This window comes from Rhinolophus sinicus, linkage group LG06 (genome assembly GCF_036562045.2).
Source record: "Rhinolophus sinicus isolate RSC01 linkage group LG06, ASM3656204v1, whole genome shotgun sequence".
Lineage (NCBI taxonomy): Eukaryota > Metazoa > Chordata > Mammalia > Chiroptera > Rhinolophidae > Rhinolophus > Rhinolophus sinicus.
In genome coordinates, this window is record NC_133756.1 from 111529584 (window position 1) to 111552153 (window position 22570).

The following is a 22570-nucleotide window of genomic DNA, read 5'->3' on the forward strand; positions in this document are numbered from 1 at the left end:
AACTAGGCTCAATAAACATTATGTCTCATTAAACTTCATACAGTGCCCAGTACTGGAGATAAAACATGAGTAAGGCACAATCTATGCCTTCAGGGAACTCACATTCTGGCCAAAGACAGATGCAGAAACAGGAACTCTGAAGGGCAATGGATTCCTACTTCCGGTTTCCCATTTTGGAGGCCTTTGGATGCCTGTGGCATTGGAAGAGGCAGTATTGTACTTGGGCTCTGCAGCCAACCTCATCTTCAGTCTACCACTTGTTGAAGACTACCGCCAGACCACTCAGCTTATTAAAACCTGTTTTCTTGTTTTTAAAATAGAGGTGAAATTGTAATCTACTTCATGGAATTGATTTTGGGGCTAAGTGATAAAATGTATGCAAAGTTTCTGCACATGCTCAGTAAATGTTAGTTATTTATTAAATGAATGTAATGATTAAATAACAATAGTTACTATCATGCCCTCATATGGCTTAGAAGAACTTTACAGGCGGTACCATATTTTTACTCAGCCTCACATCTTTTCTGCCAAACTAACTCAAGGCATTACTGCAGCAACCAGCTTCATGCGTGTGTGACCTGATACCTCGTTGGCTCAACCGCCAAACCTGTCTCTGATTTCTGCCCAGGAGTCTGCTCACTACTGCACAGAACTGGAAATACAAGGGAGTTGACTCTCCATGTGACAACTCTTGACAGCTGAAGGTCTAGAGGCGTGAGGGAACTGTGGGGGTAGAGGCTCTCCTCCTCATCCCTTGGAGACATAGGTCTGAGTGGCATTACAGATGTTTAGAAGGTCCTGAAAGAATTGAGTCCCAGTTGTCCCCAACAGTGAATAATAGCCCGACAACATATTCTAGTATTGCCTTTCCCTCCTTCCATGCTCCCTCTCCCTGGTTCTTCACACCTCTTCCATGGAATCTCTGCTCAAAATGAACTATCACATGCAAGTCTTTGAATGAGGCTCTGATTTCCAGAGTATTGTGAAAATGGACATGGAGAGGGAGTGAGAATGGGGGAGTGGAAATGAGAGGTTTCCAGATGAAGAAACAGGTCATTGACACCTCACAAATATGGATCTTCTCTGTAACTTCTTTGCCAAGTTGTCATCTAGCCACTATTTTATAAGTCCTGTGACAGGAATATGCTATCTCTAATTGGAATATGCTCCAATCTAATTTGTAGCCACCTCTATATCCCAGGCACCTAGAGCAATACCTGACATGGAATAAGAGTTTAATTACAATTGTTGAATAAATTTTTTAAGTGAAGGAATTTTGGTTTATGTAAGGACTGAAAACCTACCTTCCTTTGCCTTCCAAGCATTAGATCTAGTTTTCCATATAAAATAAGTCTCCATATGCTTTTGAGTCTGTGTGGCTTTTTCATAAAGAAAATTCATTGGTAGGGGATCTGTAAGTCTTTAATGCTGTACTTAAAATAATAACAGTGGAAGTAAGTCAGAAGTGTGACTCTTTCTACCTTATACAATTGATGTAGGAATTTTTTTTTGTTATAGTTACATAGTATTTTTATAATGTTAGCAGTATGGAAAGTAAAGTAGATTTGAAGTCAGGGTCGGAAGTTTAGTCTGAAGAATTTAATATTTGAGTGGCTGTAATGTAAGGTTCATATTTTCTCTGCTGAGATATCTTTTTTTTTTTAATTTTCTGATAGCATAATGGCATGTTTATTGTTGAAACTTTGGAAGATACAAAAGCATGTTAAAAAAAAAAGAAAGAAAAGAAAGGATAAAAGAAATGATCCATAATTTCTGCTACCCAGAAGCAACTACTGTTTGACATTTTGGCTTATTTTATTACAGTCCTATTTCTGTACGTAATATAGCCTAAAATGTAGGCTAGGCTATATTATGTGTAAACTTTCCTATCCTACTTTATTTCAGTTACATTATAAATAGGCATTTAGCAGTGTTATTTAACATATGTTACAAACATTATTATTTTTATTATTTTTTTTTTTTAAGGAGGGCGCAGCTCACAGTGGCCCATGTGGGGATCGAACCGGCAACCTTGGTGTTATTAGCACCACACTCTAACCAACTGAGCTAACTGGCCACCCCTACAAACATTATTTTGAATGTTAACAAAGTTTTTCATATTTTCAGAAGCATTCATTTCCATACTGCCGCTGCCCACCAAAGTTCTCCTAAGAAAAACTGAATATTTAAAAAGAATATTTTATTGGGATTTTTCTAATTATAACAAGAGTAAGAAAAAAAGAAAAAAAAAAAACAAAATAGTACCTATTGATTTTGTTGTAGTTCTTTACAACTTCTTTTCCTACGTTCTATAAAATTAGCATCATACTATATGTAGTACTTGCTAACCTCCTTTTTCATTTAATAATGTTTTGTAGGTATTTCCTCGTATCATTCCTGGGTTTTGGTAAAAGTTAATTTTAATCAGAGATAGGATTTTATTATTTAGATTTGATACTATTGTTTTAACCAATTTGCTGTTATTAAGCTTCTAGATTGTTTCTGATTTTTTCACAACTGTAGATAATATTGTCATGATAAGCGTTAGGTTAGTTTGTTATGGGTCATTTATGTTGGATGATGTGGTAGCCTTCATAGCTCCCTTCTAAAAACCAAAGTTTTCATCATAGTTGACACAGAAAAGATAAGTTATCTTGAGTATACAAAAGTTTTTTGCTGTGATTTTCATGTGTACTATTCTATTAAGGGTTGGCATTAAATATTGCAGTAGAAGTACCATCTTGTTTCTTGGTCACTATTTTGTTCATCATTGGGTTACCAGGATCCACATTATGGGATTTCTGTGATGTGTTAAGAGTGATTCCCTTTATATTCCATCATAAATGACCTCATTATAAACATATTTGTGGGCTACAGAAGTAATGAGCTTTTACCAGTTAAAGATAGTGGGTTAAAAGGCAAGAGCATGTGGTTTTCCTAGGGCTGTATGGAGAGTTCAGTCCTGTCTATGAAATGCTTGAACAGCACGGATGTACTATAGAGAATAATGTATTTTCCCCACGGGGGCCCAGATTGATGCATCATTATATCATAATTTGTAATGCATTTGGCAAGAACTGCAATTCCTTACCCAACAGAGTGCATTTGCTTTCTTTCTATGGCATCCACTCCACAATACATTTATACGGACTACAGAAAAATCGTTTGTATTTAGCAAGCCTCATCTGTTAGCTCTTCTTTCTGCTCCAGCTCTAGAGACCTGAAGTGACTTGAAAACTTCTAAAAGAAATGCTTTGGTTACCATTTTTTGGTCCATGAAGTTCAGCCTAGCTAAGGGAAGCTTTCAGTGTACAGAGGGAAAGGGAGAGGGAGAGAGGGAGAGATGTCTCCAACCTCAGTTCAACACACAGAAATTAGAGCTTTCACTGGTCCAGCCCAGCCAGAGCATGGCACAATTTAGAAGTGCAAGCTGACCTGGCTTCCTCCACTTCTACCTACAGCTGGCATCCTTCTACCCTACGTACATAATAGACTCAGATTTCTCTCTACTGAGGCTGCTGTCCAAATCTCCTACTTTACTTTTACAGGCAGTAATGATAGCCACCATTTGTGGAGCTGTGTCAGGTTTGGTACAGATACTTCACGTTAATTATTCCACTCCATGAGATAGATTGAATTCTGCCTCTTTATAGGTGAAGAAAGTGAAATTCACAAAGGTTAAAAAAAAATCCCTAAGTTTACATCCTTGTTGAGTAGCAGAAGATATTTGAAACTATATGTATCTTGGTCTTCCTGCCCTGTTTCACTACATCCCCTTAAAAAAATGTTTAACCAATACTGACACTGTTCATTCTTTAGTACTGAATGAACTACCTACTTAAGAGAAGACTTATAAGCACACACAAAAAAATAATAGTTGGGAGGAAGGAGGATTTGCTGATGTATCCTAATCCCAAGTCAACACTGAGTTGGCAAAGAAGGGCAAGATCAGGCAAGACACTCTTTCAGCAGCTATCTTGTAAGGCGGGCTAAGGTAGTACAAAATTATCTTTCCTTCATAACCATATGGAGCACTCTCAAGACAGTCCCCTGGTAGGGCAATGCTGACTATCTCTCAACTTCTAATTAAAGAAGTTGAGTTGTCAAACACACCAAATTACAGAAACTTTGATGTGGACTCAGCCCTGTGTGATGAGCCTCCTGGCCCTCCCTCTAAGCCTAGCTGTTCATTCCCTAGGACCTGCTCCCACCATTCTTCCTGCCCCTCCCTACCAGTGTCTGTGCACTTCCTGTTGCTTGTGTCCCAAATTCCTTGTATGTGTGTATACTTTTTAAGCCCTATGTCAGCACCAGTTCCTCTAAGAAGCCCCTTCCTCGTCCTTGTAGCACTTCCTTTTTATGTGCCAGGATGCCTGGAGCTGACTTCTCTCATAATACCCCCAGTGCCATATTGCCTTCTGTTATTCGTGTCCCCTTGCTGGGTGGAGAACTTCCTGTATACAGGGACTGTGTCTTATCCTTGGATTTGCTTTGCTAACCCAAAGCTTGACCTGAAATGGTCCCTGATCAATGGTTTAGTGGATGAGTGGATGAATGAGTGAAAATACAGATGATGACGATAAGTGCTCACATTTACTGAACTTCTACTGTATCCCAGTCACCATGCTAAGTGTCTCAAATACATGATCTCTTTTGATCCCTCTAACATCCCTATAAGGTAGCAGTTATTTTTATCCCTATTTTACTGATGGTAAAATTGGAGCTCAGCAAGGTTAAATCACTTGCCGAAAAATTACTCAACTTATGATTGATAGATTTAGGATTTGTGCTCAAATCTGTCTACTTTCTGAGCTGGAATTCTTACCCACCATAGCTAACACTATGGCAGCTGCACAAAGGGTGCCTCATCACTGTCTCCCAGACGCCTGCCTGCTGGCTTCTTTTGTGGAACCTACTTAGAGGAAACATCTAACAAAACCAAGATATTCTGTTTTGTGCTATTTTCCCAACAAGGGCCTAAAACTGTATTTTTCTGTGTTCCAAATGCTATGTGCTTTAATTCTAAAGGAACTAAGAATTAGTCTTTATTTTGTCAGCCTCTTAGCATAACCAGAAGTAAAACAGGCATAGTAGAACAATTGTTTGGGTTACAATATCTGAATACTCACGATTCATTGTAATTTCCTACCTTTTGTGTCTGGTTATTAAGTCTTCTTTTTCAGTGCAGATGGAGCAAAAAAATATAGAGATTATTAAATTTTGTGACTGTATAAAGGTTTCTATTCAGAGACAGGTTTTACTTTTATTATTTTCATTCCATGGTGGCATTTCCAATTAATCCATTGAGATGTGTGCTTTAAGGACACTGAAACCTTTTTTAGCAACACATGAAAGAAAGTGACATTTCATTGGCATCTGTTCATCTTTTCTCATGTTTTGTTCTGAGGCATGCCTGTTTTTAAATCATTTCTAACTCTTGGCATTATGGGCAGATCTAGTCTGTGTTGGAGTTGCAGCTCTCTACCTTTCAATACCCTGTAGTCCACTGTGTTCAACTTCTTGGTACAGGCTCCATCTTTGTTTCTGGATGGGCTTTTTGCCCTAAATCCCCAGGAATAGGGCTGGATGACTGAGGGGGAAACTAGGACGGCATGGTGTTTCTGCTCCTTAAGCCTCAATGAAAGAATCCCAGCAGCCAGTCTCCAGCTCTCTTTGGCCCTTGAGCCGAAAGTAGAAGCCAAGGAAGGGCTCCTTCCCACTCTCTTTCTCAAAAAGAGGCAATAACCCTGCTAATGTGTATTTAATGCTTGCTATGTGTCAGGCCCCATGCTAATGAACTCTTTAAACACATTATTTCATTTACTCTTCAAAACAATCTTATGAGGTAGGCATTAATTGGTATCCTCATTTTATTATTTAAAAGAATTTAAATGTTTGATTTGTATAAGGTATTTATTGAAAGTTGTTTTTTTTTTTGGACTCTCCTGTCTCCATCCATCTTCCATAGCTAACCATTATTTTTAGTTTTTTTGTACATCTTTCTGTAATTTCCTTTGCAAGTATAGCAAATTAAATATATATATATATATATGTATACATATACATATATATACACATATGTGTGTATATATATATATATATATATATATACACATATACATTTTTTTTCTTTTACCCTCTTTCTTCCGTACCAAAGAGAGTATCCTGTACAATCTCTTCTGCACTATTCTTTTTTCACTTATTCACGATCTTTCTATGCCAGTACTCAGAAAGCTTCTCCATTCTTCTCTACAAGTACATAGAAGCTCAATGTAAACTGTGCCATAATTTTATTATTACAATTTTAAAGATGAAACCAGGGCCCAGAAGGTTAAATAACTTGCTTATACTCAAGAGAAAGAGAATTCCCCCATGCCACCTACCTCTAACCCCAGGGGTCCCAAATCTGAAGATCATCTGACAAATAAATAAAGGCCACAGACCCCCTCCCCCCACCCCCGACCCTCAGTTCCGCAGCCCCTTATCTCTGCTTCCATTCATTCCTCCTCCCTATGGCCCAGGTCTGAGTCACATGGGTCTTGCTTCAAGCAGAGCAGTTTGATGTGCTTTGTTTTCTCTTCTCCATCCTTTTCAACTCATTTGACATATTTGAAGTCCTGTCCCGCATGCACGTCTGCCTTTATTGTGACCCTGTAGATGTTTGCTCTAGACATCCTTGGGAGTAGTTATTTGTGATAAGCCTTAGAAACTGAAAGTTTGACCACAGGTCACAAAGTGTCTGATGTTTGTGGATATTCAGAACCTCTTCCCTGCCCTAGTAGACTTCAGTGTGCATCCCACTGGCCACCTGTCAAAGACCCAGCTGTCACAAAGGAGCAAGAGCTACTGATGTTTTTGGTCATCATTTATCAGAGCCTCTGCCTGTCCACCCAACCGATCGCAGCTGGCTGGTCCTGAACTCTTGACTGCAGACCCTGACTTTACACCCGTACTTCTGGAAGGCAACATAGGATGTGGGAGGGTGAGATAATTTAGTAAAGGCTGCCAGAACTTGGCACATAGAAAACTCAGTAAAGATGATGATGATGATGATGATGATGATGATGATGACGACGACGATGATCTCTTGTAATTGTTTTAAAATCATGCAAACTGTAAGTACAATTATTGTCCTTATTTTATAGTTGTGGAAACTGAGGCTCAGCCAAGTTTTTATGTTGCCAGAGCTCATTTAGTCATTAAGTGACCGGTGAAATTCAAATCAATGTCCTTCCAGGATAGTGTTCTTTGTATTATATCAGGTTTTAATTTTTTTTTTCAATTATTCTTGACATTCAATATTATATTAGTTTCAGATATACAGCATAGTGGTTAGACATTTATAGAATTTACCATGTAATTCTCCCATAAGTCTAGTATCCACCTGGTACTATATGTAGTTATTATAATATTGTTGACTATGTTCTCTATGCTGTACTCTACATCCTGTAACTCTTTTGTGACTACCAATTTGTACTTCTTAATCCCTTCACCTTTTTCACCCAGTCCCCCACCCCCTTCCTGTCTATAAATCATTAGTTCTCTGTATCTAGGTTTCTGTTTTGTTTATTTGTTTTGTTTCTTAGATGACATACATAACTGAAATCATGTGGTATTTATCTTTGTCTGAGTTATTTCTCTTAGCGTAATACGCTCTAGGTCCATCCATGTTGTCACAAATGGTAAGCCTTCATTCTTTTTTGTGGTCGAGTAATATTACATTGCATATGTGTACTAGTTTTTAAATAGATACCCATGTTATCAAATGGCATATTAAGGTACATAGTTGATAAGACACTGTACATACAGTCCAGGTTCACTCACAAAATAATCTTACTATGAGAAAGGTTTTGTGATTGGCACAAGATTTTGCTATGTTCTGCAGTACATTACAATTATATTAAAATGAAACACCCACTCCCATTTCTTCAAATTCATCATCCATATATTTTCTTTCAGTCTCAGGAGTGTTTGGAACAAGTTTTTTAGCCAGTTTTAGGAAGAAGATTTCCCTTTCAGTAATCCTAATTATAATATTAATAGTCACCATACTTATTATACACCAGGCACTGTAATAAGCTGTTTACATCTATTATCTCATGTATTCCCCAAAACAACCGTACGAAAGAGGTATTAGCATTTTCATTTGCAGGTGGAGACTGAGGCTTAAGTGAGGTTAAGTGGCAGAGGCCAGAGGTTAAATGGCAGAGGTCAGAGGTCAACTCAAGCCAGCCTGCGACCCAAAGCCCCTGTGTTTTACCATAGCTTCCTCTCCCCAGTGGTAGGCAATGTGGTGGCCACCTCCACACCTGTAACGGGGTAGAGTCCCTGAGCCAAGCCTGTCACAAGTCCTTTAGAATCATTTCTTACTGGTCAAGGATTTAAAATTACATGTTATAATTCTTACTAGCTGGATCTCACTGCTCTGGATGTCTTTGTTCAGGACAAAATATCACAATATGGTGCATGTTGTTTTTTTTTAATTCCATTGGCATTGTTAGAACCTTTACATTTTCTTTCAAAGCTTCTTACATATGTTATCTCTTTTGTCAAGTCAGCCCTTCTCAGGCAACTAGAGGAATTCTTCTTCCCTACTCCCAACATACTCCGTTATTTCTAAGCAAGACTATTCCCAAAGTGTGGTCTTTCCAGATTAGACATTTAGAAACCACTTGCTTTATTTAAGTTGTGAGGAGTCAATTTAGTAGTACAGAGAGCTCCAAAAACTGAACTCACCCTGGCTTAAAGAGCCAAGGATGGTCAATCAAAGTCTCCTAAGGCAAATTAGATGCCATCTGCTTCCCAAGACTTTCCAGTAGATCTGCGGCTCAGAAACCTTGTTTGAATTAGTATCACAACAAGCCAGTTGACTGTGGTTTGACTAATTACTAATGACTTCTTGCATAAAAGTGGTTTCTCCTCAGTGAATTCTTTGGATAATTAAATATCAAACATGTGTTATTGTTTTAGAGTCAAATTCATTTTCTTTCCTTAAGTAACACACTTGATAATGTTCACTTTGCTAAACATTTATTGAGCACCAACTATATGCAAGGCACTGTCCAAGGCACTTTGAATTGCTTGGTAGAAAGTGTAGGACCCAACTTTTTTTGCTTCCTCCTCCCACGATACAAAATGTTATGAACTTGTAACTTCTTTGAGGGCGAAGAGCAAGTCTTGTTGCTCAGATATGGAACACCTAATACAGAGCCTCACGCATGGAAAGATCTTCTTTCTTTAAAGCAAAGTGAATGACTTCTTGCTTCCTCTGCTTTCATGAAGGGAACTATTGTTAGTCTTGGGTTACAGAAAAGGGTATTCCTAGTACTATTTGCTGTGAAAAAGAGCAAAGATGGACTTGGTACAAATTCTCTTATCTCTGGGCTCCCACAGTGCTTAGCAACTTTCTAATAACAATGGAACTTCTTCATTTGTGACTGTGAGCTCCTTCATGTTAGGGACTATGCCGTATCCCTCTGTTTTCTTACTCTGGTAGACATAATACTCTGCACATAGGCATTGAGTCAGCATTAATTGAATGAAATTAATCACAGGCAATTCCATTTCCCTCACAGAGAGCAGAAACTACATATTGGCCATTTCGGTTTCCATCAGCTGTAGTAGATTGTGTTGCATATTCTGCCCCTAATGTGTGCAGCAAATGCCTGTGGACTTCAAGTCTCATCTTTCCCTTGATTGAGTTCTTTGTGCTACCATTTTGCTTTTTCATAGCAAGACCTCCAAAAGGATGAGTCAAGGAATGAGTGTCTTTCCTGACTAACCTGCCCATGAATGAATAATAACCAAAGACATGAATAAAAGTGCCTTCTCAGACAGCCACACAATGTCTCTCTTTCACCTGACAAGTTAGGAAACAGGATCCAGCGAAGGAAGGACTTGTCTAAGGTCACATAGAAAGACAGTAGCAGAGCTTGGACTAGAATCCAGATTCCATTACCTCCAGCCCAGATTTCTGCCTTCTTAACATCTGCCCTCTTTCCCTTTCTTTACACCTCCACTGATGCCACCTGAGATTAGACTATCCCTCCTACCTGGACTGCAGCACTTGCCTCCCAACTGTTTGCTCTGCTGCCAGCCTCAACACCTCTAGGCCATCTTCCACATGGTTACCATGGTGACCTTGTAACGTGTAAATCATTATTTTTTTTACAGTCTGTTAGATGTTTTCACCACATGTGGGATAAGGTCCATACTCCTTTGTATCACCCACAGGGCAGCAAAGGATCCAGCCTCTGACCCCCAGGCCTGCCTCTCATTTCTCTCCCTCAGAGCCTATTTCCCAGCTAGGTTCAGTGTCTACAAGACCCTCATCTCAATCTGCCTCCTTGGTAGACAGCAGCTTCTAGGGTCTAGGTAGACAGACAGGGGTCTGTCTTACTGAACTTCAATCTCTGTCCTCTGCCCTCCCCACATGTACTTCCTCCCTCATTGGAGCTGGTCACTGAATGCTTCATGCACTTACCCTAATACCTATAATATTTCTCTCACTTAGTTTTTGAATCCGTCTCTCTCCGAGGAGGCAGTGACTCCTTAAGGACAGGGGCTATGTCTTGTCAATATTTGTGTCCTGGAACCTGGCAGGAAGTCAGGCATATAACAGACATTCCATTACACAGCTGCTGACTTTCTGGAATAAATATAACTTCTATAACCCTTCACAGTGAATTATCTCAACTTATGTTTTCCTTTAAATTAAGCCTCACATGGGATGATAGTTGAATTATGTAAGACCTGAAGGAAGGAGAATATATTTAAAGAAAAGCAGCACTTGAACATGTCTTGCTTTTATAGATGGTGAACGAATATTTCACGGCCACCATGGGATAATGCAGCCATCCGCATGTTGGTACAGCAAAGCAATAAGAGGACCACTGACTATTTCTGTGGAACCCTTTGTAGCTGCCCTCACACTGCTTCTCTCTCCAGCCACTGAGTTACTGAGAGAAGTCAGTGTGGTTACCTGTTAGATGAAAAGAACTTGGGTGGCATTCAGATCTGACATCAGGGAGTCGATTTTCGGCTATGTTTCCAGCTCAGTTGTTAAACTCATTCCCGCCTGATTTACCAATTGTTGAACCGTTCGTTTGTTTATTATGATGCATGTCTCCTGGGCTTCAGAACTAGCTTCCCAATGCTACTGCTCCATCTGGTTTAAATACAGCATAAGAAGACATAAGAGGAACAAACGGACAGTGAGGTTGAAGGAAAAAGGAAACTGTCTGGCAAACACACAAGCAGCCGAGAGAAATCCAGATTCTTGTTTCTTGCTTTATGAGTCTGTGCTGGTGGGGAGGGCAGCTGTTTTCAGCAAGAAGACTTGCTTCCTGGCTGGAAGTTCACATTTCTACCTGAAATGATCGGATACTGACAATCTATGTGAATGACTTTTATGACTCAGGTTTATGCAGACTCCTCTCTGAAGCCTAGGACAATGGCCTTTGTTCTTCGCTTTCCTTATATGTTTCATTATTCTCTCTGGCACTTCATATGCCTGCGTGAGAGCAGCCTTGTAGCATGTTCTGCCTATGCAATACCCAAGGAGAGGCATCTTGGCTTTGGGTACCCTGCGTTCTCCAGTGGAAGAGCCGTTCACCTCGGTAACACATTCCATTTGCTCAGAGTCAAGAAGGGTGTGGTGGTTAGAGATGTGGGCTTTGGGCATCTATCAGGTGCCAGTTAAAATCCCAGCTCTCACTGCTTTGGTTTAACCTCTCTGAGGCTCAGTTTCCTTATCTCATAAGTGGGGCTAGTAAGAATACTTATGTAATAAGCTTGTTAGTCTTGTTGAGAAGATTAAATGCGCTATGTAGAAGGACTTCACAGTAAGTACTTGGGAGTCATTAGCTATTTTTATAAGATCTGAGTTCACTTTTATTTCACACGCGCACTTGTCCTCACAGCATCCCCTGTGACAAAGATGGCCAAAGCATTGTTAGTCGTACCTGATGGAAGGAAAGGACTCCTCAACCTGAGACCCCTCACCCCAGGGGTGGTCCCTCTCCACTCTGCCACCTTTTTGTTGTGATTGCTTATCCTCTGTTCACCTTTCCTAAAGCGTGACTCAGAGCTTTTCCTTTTGACAGTGAGTCTTTCAAATGAGAGACAATAACAATCAAATATTTTGTCGTTATTCACCAGGAAAGCTAATAGCTAGCTCTCTTTGCCTCCCACACTTAGAGAATGAAGGATACTGCTGCTTTAGAAAGCACTGAGTAAGGATGGCACATCATCTGATTGGGTCAGAGCTTTGATTTGTATTGTTTTCCCTTTTGCAAAGGAGAAGGTGATAGGGTATGCGTCCTTTGGGAAGGAAAGCAGGAGAGAAGTGCAGAGCTGCAAGCGCAGAGCTGCCGGGGTTCTCTCCACACCCCACTGCTGCTCAGAGTCGACTGGCATGTTGCCCCCTGTCCTTCCTGAAAGGACTCAGCTTCCCCAAGCTGGGAAAGTGAATTAGTAACCATACACCCTCTCCCAATGACTATTTGACAGTATTAAAGAATATTTATATTTGCCGGACAACCTTTCCTGCATGTCGTCAGGACCCCAGACCCAGCGTGGTCAGCTAATCCACAGTCAATTTATTTCAGACAATTTGGAAGAGTTAAACGCTAATAATATATTAGTTATACTAATACTACTGTGTTTCCCTGAAGATAACACCAGGTCTTATGTTAAGTTTTGCTCCAAAAGACGCATTAGAGCTTATTTTCAGGGGATGTCCTCCTGAAAAATCATACTGGGGCTTATTTTCCGGTTAGGTCTTATTTTCAGGAAAACACTGTAGAGCTTGTTACAATCAAATCTCAAAATGAATAATGATTTAAAAATAATAGAAGTTTATTTTCTTTCTCATGAATTCCAAAACTTGTTTTTAACTCTTCTCTGGGCAGAGTTTCCGGTATTAGTTCCTTGCTGTAGCTCCTCCATCTTCAACTTGTGGCTTCCAAGTTCAAAGGATGCCTTGGCATCAAGCTGGTGGAAAAGGAAGAGACATGAGCCTTGCAAGGGGAGTGTTTTTATGGGCCAGGCCCAGTCCATTTTGTTGGCCAGGACTTGTATTCCCTTGGCCAGAACTCAGACAGATGGCCACACCTAGGGTTTCACGGCGGGAATTCCCATCCTTCTCAGGAATTTTTTTCACTTTCCTGAATCCCAAGATACAAACTGTTTTCTGTTCTCCATGATTAATTGTTTCCACAAAGTGACGGCCAATACTACCAACCACCTGGGTTCAAGGAACCGATTTTCCTGATTTCCCAACCAAGTTTTCGAGAGATTCTGGAACGGGAAAGCAAAAATAATTCGAGAATGGGCAGGAATTCCTGCCTGGAAACCCTAGCTACACCTAACTTTTGGGGTGGAGTCTAGATTTGTGCTCCAGGAGAAGAGGAAATGGGTTTGGTGAATCAGCCAGTCTCTGCCTCAAAACAATAATGACTAAATTAACATTTCTAAAGCATTTACTTTGTGCCAAGCATAGTGCTAAGTCCTTTATCTGTATTATTTTGAAATGCATAGACTATATTATTCATCCATTAAAAGTATACAATTCCATGTTTTTCAGTATTTTCACAGAGTTTTGTAAGCATCACCATAATTAATTTTAGAACGTGTTCATCATCACAAAAGGAAAACTCACACCCATTAGCAGTCACTTCCCATTTCCTCCCAATCTCCCTTCCCCAACCATAGGCCTCCACCAATCTACTGTCTATTCTGGACACTTCATATATATGGAATACTCATTCTTTTATATAATCCTCACAACAACCCTACAAGGTAGGCAAGTGGTTATTCCCATTTTACAGATTTACAGAGGGGTCAGGTTGCTTAAATGATTTGCTAATAAATTTAAACCCTGCCCATCATTGAGCTCCATAATATTGTGCTATGTCCCATTTATAAAGACTAATCATGCCACCATGTGGGGGGAGAATCGAAGGGGTGATTGTTTTCTTGCTCCTTACTGAATATCGTGGCAAAAGAGCTTCCTTTCAGGGGCTTCTTTATTGAAGTGACAGGCACTTAAAGGTCAGAGCTGGAGGTGTGAAGGCCAGACCTACCACTCACCAGGTGCTAACAAAGTACATGCTGCTTCCTTCCTCTTGAGTCTTAGTGTCTTTATCTATCAAATGGGAATAATGACTCTCTGTTTGCTGGGAGGATTCAGTGAGATTAACTTATGTGCATGCTGGTCTTACAACTTTACATAGTTGATGTTTTGCCAGGGTTAGTTGTTCTTGCTCAGAAGCGAAATTCGGGCTGTAATTGGGCAGCCACAGAAATTATGTTAATGGATCCGGGCCTCCGGGATACTGTCATTGTGAGTTGCATTGTACAGCATCCACATTACAATCCAGGAGTGGCTGAGACCCCAGGAGTAGTAGGTACAATGAAGGTTAGAAAAAAGGGATATCATCTCCCGGATGGAAAAGCATATGCAGAGTCTGGCCTCTCAACTTCTGATCTCAGCTGGACAGAGCAGCTTGCTATAGGTACCTGGAAAGAAGCAGCTGAGCCAGTGTAAGTTTGAAGTTCCTTGGGAAAGATGATAAGCCGGCTGAGTTTCTGTAGGCAAAGAGCCAGTAATGAGGTTTCCAGAGTTCCATCACATGTCCTTTTCATCACTTGCAGCTCAGCCAGAGACGGCGAAGCCTCAAACTCAGAGGCCAAGTGCGCACTGAGAGACTCAAGGAGGTGGTTTATGAAGGAGTGAATTGTGCTTTTGTTCCATTGATCTGTTCCCCACTCTCCCCTGACCTTAGCCATAAAAATATTAAAATCTGGGCATGAGAGCACAGAGAAGACCGTGGGGGCAGTGGGGAGGTTATATTGGCAGTGGCTGCTTAAGTCATGTAGCCAGAAGACATCATCAGAGAAAAGGGGCCTGAACTCTAGGTGGGATTAATGGCATAGTCCAGCCTTAAAATTTTGTCCTAAAAGTCTCTGGTTTTGTCATTTCCTAATTACATGACAAGTGACTTAATCTTACTGAGCCTTCATTTCCATATAGGATTGTTATCTGGACAATGACAACCATGCAAGCGGCAGCCTGCATAATTCCAGGGGACCCCATTTGCACACACTAGGAGCCAGCATATTGTAAACATGTAAAGGACCCAATAATTAATATTTTAAGTTATATGGGCCATATGGTCTCTATTACAACTAACCGACTCTCTACTGTAACTAATCAACTCTGCCGTTGTCATGTTAAAGCAGGCATAGCTAATACATAAACGAATGAGCATGGCTATGTTCCAATAAAACTTTTCTTATGGGCACCGAAATTGGACTATTATGTAATTTTCACATGCCACAACGCATTATTCATCCTTTGGTTTTTTTAAACCAATTAAAATGTGAAAGCCATTCTTAGCTTAGGGAGTGTACAAAACCAGATTTGACCGGCAGGCCATGGTTTACAGGCCCCCAACATACACCAAAATATGTTTGATATCTTCTAGAGAGATGCAGTGGTGCCCTGATTATTCTAAGGACAAAGTAAGAGAGTACATGTACCATGAGAAGCATAGCATCTGCCCTTTATCACTGCTCAGCATATGGTCATTATTATGATTAACCCTTTAAAAAAAGAAATGTGTTAACTCTCTACTTGCCATGGATATTTGGAAAGGAGGCAGTTCCATTTGGTTGCATAACCTTTCTACTATATTAAACTTTTATCGTTATTAAACTACCTATTAAAATTAAATATATAAAAACCGGTTTGAACAGGTAGTGACATTAGTAGACCACCCAGTTTGTTTGTTTGTTTGTTTCCTTCCTAATATTCTAGTGTCACTGCTTTAATTCCTAGACATACCTAATTTAGTACTTGGTCTGCACCGCTAGGTGCCCCATGCATAAATGATATCGGGTCTTTTCTCTCTTAGTGTTCTCCAAAGAGGCTGTATGTATCCCAAAAGTATGCAAGATGACAGCCCTTCTCTTCACTATGTTAATTTTTCATCTCAGCCTTTAAATTTCTGTTTTCTTATAGGTTTTATAATGTGCATACTGTGCCATAGTACTACGGATGGTTGTACTTTCTACAATTTATAAATATGAAAGTATTAGGTAATGGGGGTGTGCACTCAAATTTTTTTAGAATGATGATAATGTCAGCAATCAAAGTTTTGAAACAGATGGTCTAGGAGGAAAACAACTAAAAGTATCCCAATGGGAAACAAGAGTTGGTATGAGAGATGGATATAGTTTCTTGTTCACAATGACACAAGCGTTTTTAGGACATGAATTAACATTTATTCTGGTGTCTATTTTGTGGCAGGCAGGAAGCAAAATATTTTACATTTTTCGTTTCATAATAACATAATAGCTGTATGAGATAAGTATCTCCATTTTATAGACAAGGAACAGAGGTTCAATTAAGAGAAGTTAAGCAACTTGTGAAGGTCAGCTTGAATGAATCAGGATTGTCTAACTATAAAGTATAACATTTTTCTTTTCAGCCTTTATTATTTTGAAGAAGTTCATGAAAAAGGAATGATTATACTCTGGTATTCCTCAACTCTGAAGTTACCCTTTTTTCTGTCACATGTATTTTGATTATTAAGCGATAAATGGATAAAAATCCACTCCCCTGGAGACCCACTCCTTCCCCTCTAGACCTTTGTACATCACACGCTCTCACTCTGATTGGATATCTCCTTCTTAATTGGCTATCTCCTAGTCATCCATCCAGAGTCAGCTTAGATATCACCTCCTCCAGGAAGCCTTCTTGACTTCACCTCCTCAGGACCAGCTTGGCCCTTCCTCTTGGCATCTGTAGCACCTTACTGAAAGTTCTTATGAAATGTGCTATGCAACTGTGTAGTTCTCTATTATCTGCTTGTTACTGCCTGGACCGAGAGACCCTTAGAGGTCAGGAAATCTGACCTTGATTGCACTGTCCTTCTGGCATCCAACATAATAATGTAGTACTTGGGACATAATAGGTTCTCCATAAATACTCATGGAATGAAGGAATTTCTCCTTCATTGATTTGGGGTCTGAGATAACTTTGGCAAATAGATAGGTTGAAGTTTGCTTTTACTAAGGTTCCCCAGGATAAGATGAATTGGTAGATATACATTAGATTATAAGGGAACAGACAATGGTAAAACATTATTTGTATGAAGGCTTTTTCCTTCCGTGTTTCTAAGAAACTGGAGAGGGTGCATGTACTCACACCAAGCAAATTAATATTAATGATACATGTGATTTATCAATATCTATCTGTCTATATGTTTGTGTGGGAGCACATATATAAGCCCATACATATTCATAAGCATGAATTCATAAAAAATTGACCAGCACAATTTCTATAAACTGTCTTATGGTTCACGGAATGCTCAGCAAAAGGATGAAGTTCATTAACACTTCAGGTTGGCTGATCTTGCCCATCATCCAGTTGCTCTAAATCTCCTTCGGTCCTAAAGCCACTTGCCTCCTAGACACATAAAGCTGTAGCACTTTCTTGGAAGGAAACTAGCGTTTACTGAGAGCCTTTGCAATATTCTATAGGTGCTTAACAGAGGTGATTGCATTTATCCTCAGTCGTTTGCACTAACCCACAGGTCCTGAGCCCAAAAGGAAATAGAGCAAGTCAAAAGCACGTAAGGAATTTTACTGAAACAGAAAATCTTCACTAAGAAAGAGGGAAGGAGGAGTGGGGCAAAACTAAGAAAAATTCGGAATTTTGTTAAATTCAGTTATGAATGGATAGTGTTAAATTGAGTTATATAAATTTGTTGCCTGGGATTACAGCAAATTAATTTACTGGTAATAAGATGAGAGATTGTGACATTAGCACAGACATTTCATACATGAGCAGGGAGGGGCCTTTTCAGCTGATTGGGAAAGAAAGTATTCTATTTCCCACTACCAAGCGTGGCTACGTGTGAAGAACTTTCTTGTTTGCTGAAAGTGTAGAACTTAGAACAGTGTTCGAGGACTTTTACATTTCATAGACCAGAAACATTTCAGAACAATTTTATAGGCCAATAGAATTGCCAAGGTTTTGTCTTGCCAATAAAATGAAGGTTGTTAAAAAACCAAAACAAAAACAAGACCGAAAAAACGCTATGTATTCTCACTATCATTTCAGAAATAAAAAGACAACTTCGTAGCAAAAATAATAGGGAAAAAAAACCAGAAAACAGTAGAAGGGACATAATGTTATAATGAAAGAAGGCCATTTTAGCTTGATGAAAAATCACTACATCCTGCATTTCGTATCCTGCCCTTGACCCACACGGGTCAGGGACTGGCCTGTAGGAGCCACTGATGCTGCTATGGGGGGCCCTTGAAGTCACACCCATCATGCTTTAAATCCGGGCCCTGCTAATTCCTAGCTGTGAAACCTGGGGCTAGTTAGTTACTCAACTTTTCTGAGCTGCAATTTCCTCATGTGTCAGATGAGGATAGTATTTGACTGTATTAATATCCTAGGGTTGTTGTAATAAAATACCACAAACAAGGTGGCTTAGCACAACAGCAATGTATTGTCCCCTAGTTTTGGAGCTCAGACGTCTGAAATCTAAGTGTCATCAGGGCCATACCCCCGCTGAAGGCACTAGAGAATATGATGTTTCAGGCCTGTCTGCCGGCTTCTGGTAGTTTCTTGGCCTGTGGCAGCGAACTCCAGTCTCCACAGGGCGCTCTCCCGGTGTGCATGGATGTCCACATTTCCCCTTTAATAAGGACACCAATCCTATTAGATGAGGGACCACCCTAAGTCAGACCTCTTCTTAACTTAATTAACATCTGCAACAGTCCTATTTCCAAATAAGGTCACATTCTGAGGTGTTAGAGGTTAGGACTTCAACATATGAGTTTTTTGGTGGGGGCGAGGGCAGGACACAAGTAAACCCATACCACTGACCAATCTCATAGAGTTGTTTGATCCAGGTTGTTACAGGAAAGGCCAAATACATTGTAAAGTATGAGAACAACATGAGGGTTGTTTGTTTGTTTTTTTCAGAAAATTTATAATTGTGGCATTTGAGATTTAGGGACAGTAAGCAATTAATACAAGGATATATAATGAAGACATAGTAAAGCTCAGACTTAGAGCACATTCATTTAACAAATATTTTAAATATCTAATACGTGGGCAGTCCCTGCCCTAGTGTTGGAGATTCAGCCATGGACAAAAGAGAGAAGGCCCCTCGCCTCATGGAGCTTACATTGTAGTGGGGGGAAGCAAAAGTTAGTGAAATCAACAAGTATATAATAGAAATTTAAGTAGAGATAAGTACTTAAAGGAAAAGTCCAATAATAGAGTAGACTATAATGGAGGACTGGAAGAGGCTGTTCTCTATGGGACGTCAGGGAGTTCTATGAGGAGACACGTGGGCAGAATGCTGACTGCAGTGAAGGAGCAAATTCTAAGTGACAGGGGAGCCGTTCCAGGGAGCTGAGTAGGGAGTGACAAAGCCAGGGCTTACACACAAGTCTGTGGTTCACGACCTCTGATCTTTCTGCAATTTCCACTGAAGGCCATCGTAAATAAAACTGCTCGCATGGCTCATCTGCCTCTGACAGTTGGTGTGAAATACTGCTTGGGGTGAGATGATATGGTTAGGAGTGTGGGCACTGACCCCAGTTTGCCGGGAGCTGCTTCCAGCCCTGCCACGGAGCAGCTGCGATCCTGCTTGGGTTTGTCGACCTCTCTGAATCGCAGTTTCTTCATCTGCAATATGTTGTCGTGAGAATACCTACCTCATAGGGAAGTTCTGAAGGTTAAATGAGTCTAAGCACCTAGAACATTGCCTGGTACATAAGAAGTGCTTGATAGTAGCTATTGTGATTGAAGGCAGGTTTTCTAGTGTTGCTAGCCAATGAACCTAAGGAGATTACACTGACCTTGTAAGAGAGGAAGCAAAAAGCTCAGGCACTGCTCTTTTTCCGTGCAGCCTGCCTATTGCTGATTTTTTATCAGTCAGTGATATTGTTTTGGATTCCTGCATGTCCTCCCATGTTCAGGGCTTCTGTGCTCCAGGGGTAGCACATAGGATAGAAAGACAATGCTCTTGACATTGCAAGACCTAGGTTTGGATTCAAACTCAAATCACACTTGGAAACCGTGTGACCTGTGCAAGTTAATCTCTCTTGCTATGGGTGCCTTGTCTGCACAGTGATCAAGTTGAATGACCCTAGCTCCAGGGCTCCTCACATCCCTCAATTTCTGTGCACTGGACAAAGTACTTCACTTCCCTGAGCTCTGGAGGCTCGTTTATACTGTAGCACTATTGCTATCTCTCCTGGTTGCTAAGAGGCTCAGGGAGAGTGAAAGTGTTTGGTACACTGTGACATGCTATGCAAATATGAGGGCTGATCTTTACAGAACTATTATGAGAATTAACCCTGAGTACTACACTTCATTATGTGTGCATTTGAGATGCAGGGGCTTTCCTCCACATTTTGCCATCTTTGCCTGCCCCCCACTGGGTTGGGTGGATCCACCTTAACAAGGTGTGGGGGAACACAAGAGGAGGATGGGGGTACAGTATTGTGGTGGGAAAGCATCTCATTGGTTAATGCTGATACATCCCAAACACCAATTACTGTATCTGCTTCTAAGGCTGATATATTCATCAGGATGAGTTACAAGGAAATATATGTATCCAGGGAGTGAGGATGCTACATGGTCACCCCCTGTGATGTAAAATATGAGAGTCTAGGAGGGGCTGTTTTATAATTCATCAGGTTTCGCTAGTGAGTTCTGTCAGAGTCTTAGTTATAAAGGCAAGTGTGAACCGGACGGCAGACAGGAGAACCTGGCACCAAGGAGACGGAGAAGCTGTCTGTGGTGCCTCCTGCCTCCTCCCTGCTTTGTTCCAATAATTTTGCGCTCGGTAAGTTCCCCGGCTTTGCAGCTAATCGTTGTTCTTGAATGTGCTTGGCAAGCGAATGTGTAGCTCAGAATGAGCACTTGCTGTCAGAAGTGTGTGTTAGTGTTTGGGCTTCCGACAAATTCCACAATTCCTTTTAATGAGCAAAATAGCTTGAAAGATGAAACAAAACCCCACAAATGAATTATTCACCTTGATCCTTGGAAGGCTGCTTTCTTTGGTTGCTAAAGTTTCTCAGGTTTCATTCTGTCAGTTTTGTTTGTTGGGTGAGCTTTGAAAAGAAAACAAGTCTCTTTGTCACGAAATTGTTTTTTCTGAGCTGCCAAAAGGAGGTATGTACAGGGTGGTTTGTCCATCCCCACCCCCCGGCTTACCCTCCCCAGCGTTCGGTAATTCTGAAAACAGACAGTTTGCCTGGTAACCAGCTCCAACAGAGCTGAACCTGTGCAAGGCAAGATTCAAATTGCAATCTTTTGTGTGAACAGAACCGAGGGGCTGTGCATAATTGTCTTTGTGGAGATTATTGAGAAACTCGGTATGGTGGTCGTCCTTGAGTTTTGTCTGGATGGGATCAGACTCGGAGGAGATTTGCATTTGGCATGCCTGTTGATGTGGGAGAGAGAGTGAAAGAAAAGACAGGATCATTATGGAAAGAGCTATACAACCAACGCACAGGACAGACAAATGCAGAAGGCATGACTCTTGCATCTATGTAACTTGTGACTGCTTTCTCTAGTTTCTTATTTCCATCAATAATTACCTGAGGCTGCATTTTGATCCTCATCTGAGTGCGTTCCAAGTCCTCATTCCAAGTCCTGGTTCCAGGTAGGGAGAGCGCTAACTCCTGGTCAGCTAGCTGTAGGAAGTCATTTCCTCATCAGAAGGAAAAAGCAAAAGCTGTACCTTCCCAGACTCCTTTCTTCTGTGTTGTTTTGCCTGTGTCCAGATCTCATGGAAACCAACAGCTTGACGTACTTTTTTTTTTTTTGCAGTAGCAGATTTAACTGTGGTGTCATATGGCATATTATATATGGAGAAGGATAGCAAGGCATTTTGTTGAATGTTTCAAATGTGTCTGGCTTGTTGACATTTGCTTTATTTCGCTGGCAAGGAGCTACTATCTTTTGAACCCATAAATGCCTGCCCAAAGCGTTTACCTTGTACATAACTGCACTTTCTCTTTAGCTGTACATCTGACAAGAGCATGTCAGATATAAAGAGCATTTCTTTTTATCTGCAAGAAAAGCAACTCATTTTAGCATCTCTGTTGATAAAAAAAAAAAAAAATTGCATACATTTTTTTTTTTTTTTTTCCACCAGGGACTTAGCTTGCTCTTTGCTTTTTCCTGATAAATACCTTTGGTCATCGGTACGACAACACTTCCAATAAAGTTATTTCTCCTTTACTAGCATACTTTCTGATTGCTCCAAAACTTGGCAAACTGGGAATATGGAATATATCTGTTTCCGGGAGCACATTTTCCAGGCATACTTTTTTTTGTCCATAAATAGCTTTTCCATATTTTCCATTTCCCTGAATAAGTTCTGCTTAAAGAGCAGAGGAGTGATATATTATGGTTGGCACTTAGGGGTGTGTAACCTGAGACCTGGTTTCTATTCTACTAGGGCTGCCACACAAGGGGTCTGTAAAATGTCTTTTTGTCTTACGTACAGCTCAAAGCCTTTGGGCT

The 22570-nt window shown here is 40.5% G+C and overlaps 1 protein-coding gene and 1 long non-coding RNA gene across 23 annotated transcripts in view; one reads left to right on the top strand and one right to left on the bottom strand.

Moving 5' to 3' along the window:
• DLG2 (discs large MAGUK scaffold protein 2) overlaps positions 1-22570 on the top strand; it is a 1902684-nt gene that overhangs the window by 1675918 nt on the left and 204196 nt on the right. The window contains exon 1 of one of the 22 annotated variants that reach the window (XM_074335680.1): positions 20620-20882. The exons of the other annotated variants lie outside the window; for them this stretch is intronic. The gene's annotated coding sequence lies outside the window, so the exon portion shown is untranslated. Of the gene's footprint in view, positions 1-20619; positions 20883-22570 lie in introns of those variants that run through there. 22 annotated transcript variants of the gene reach the window in all.
• On the bottom strand, positions 12847-21796 carry LOC141572210 (uncharacterized). Its single transcript, XR_012497457.1, has 4 exons — positions 21640-21796; positions 21254-21482; positions 21072-21150; positions 12847-12993 (listed from the first exon to the last, which is right to left on the bottom strand). It is a non-coding gene; the product is annotated as an uncharacterized LOC141572210 (long non-coding RNA).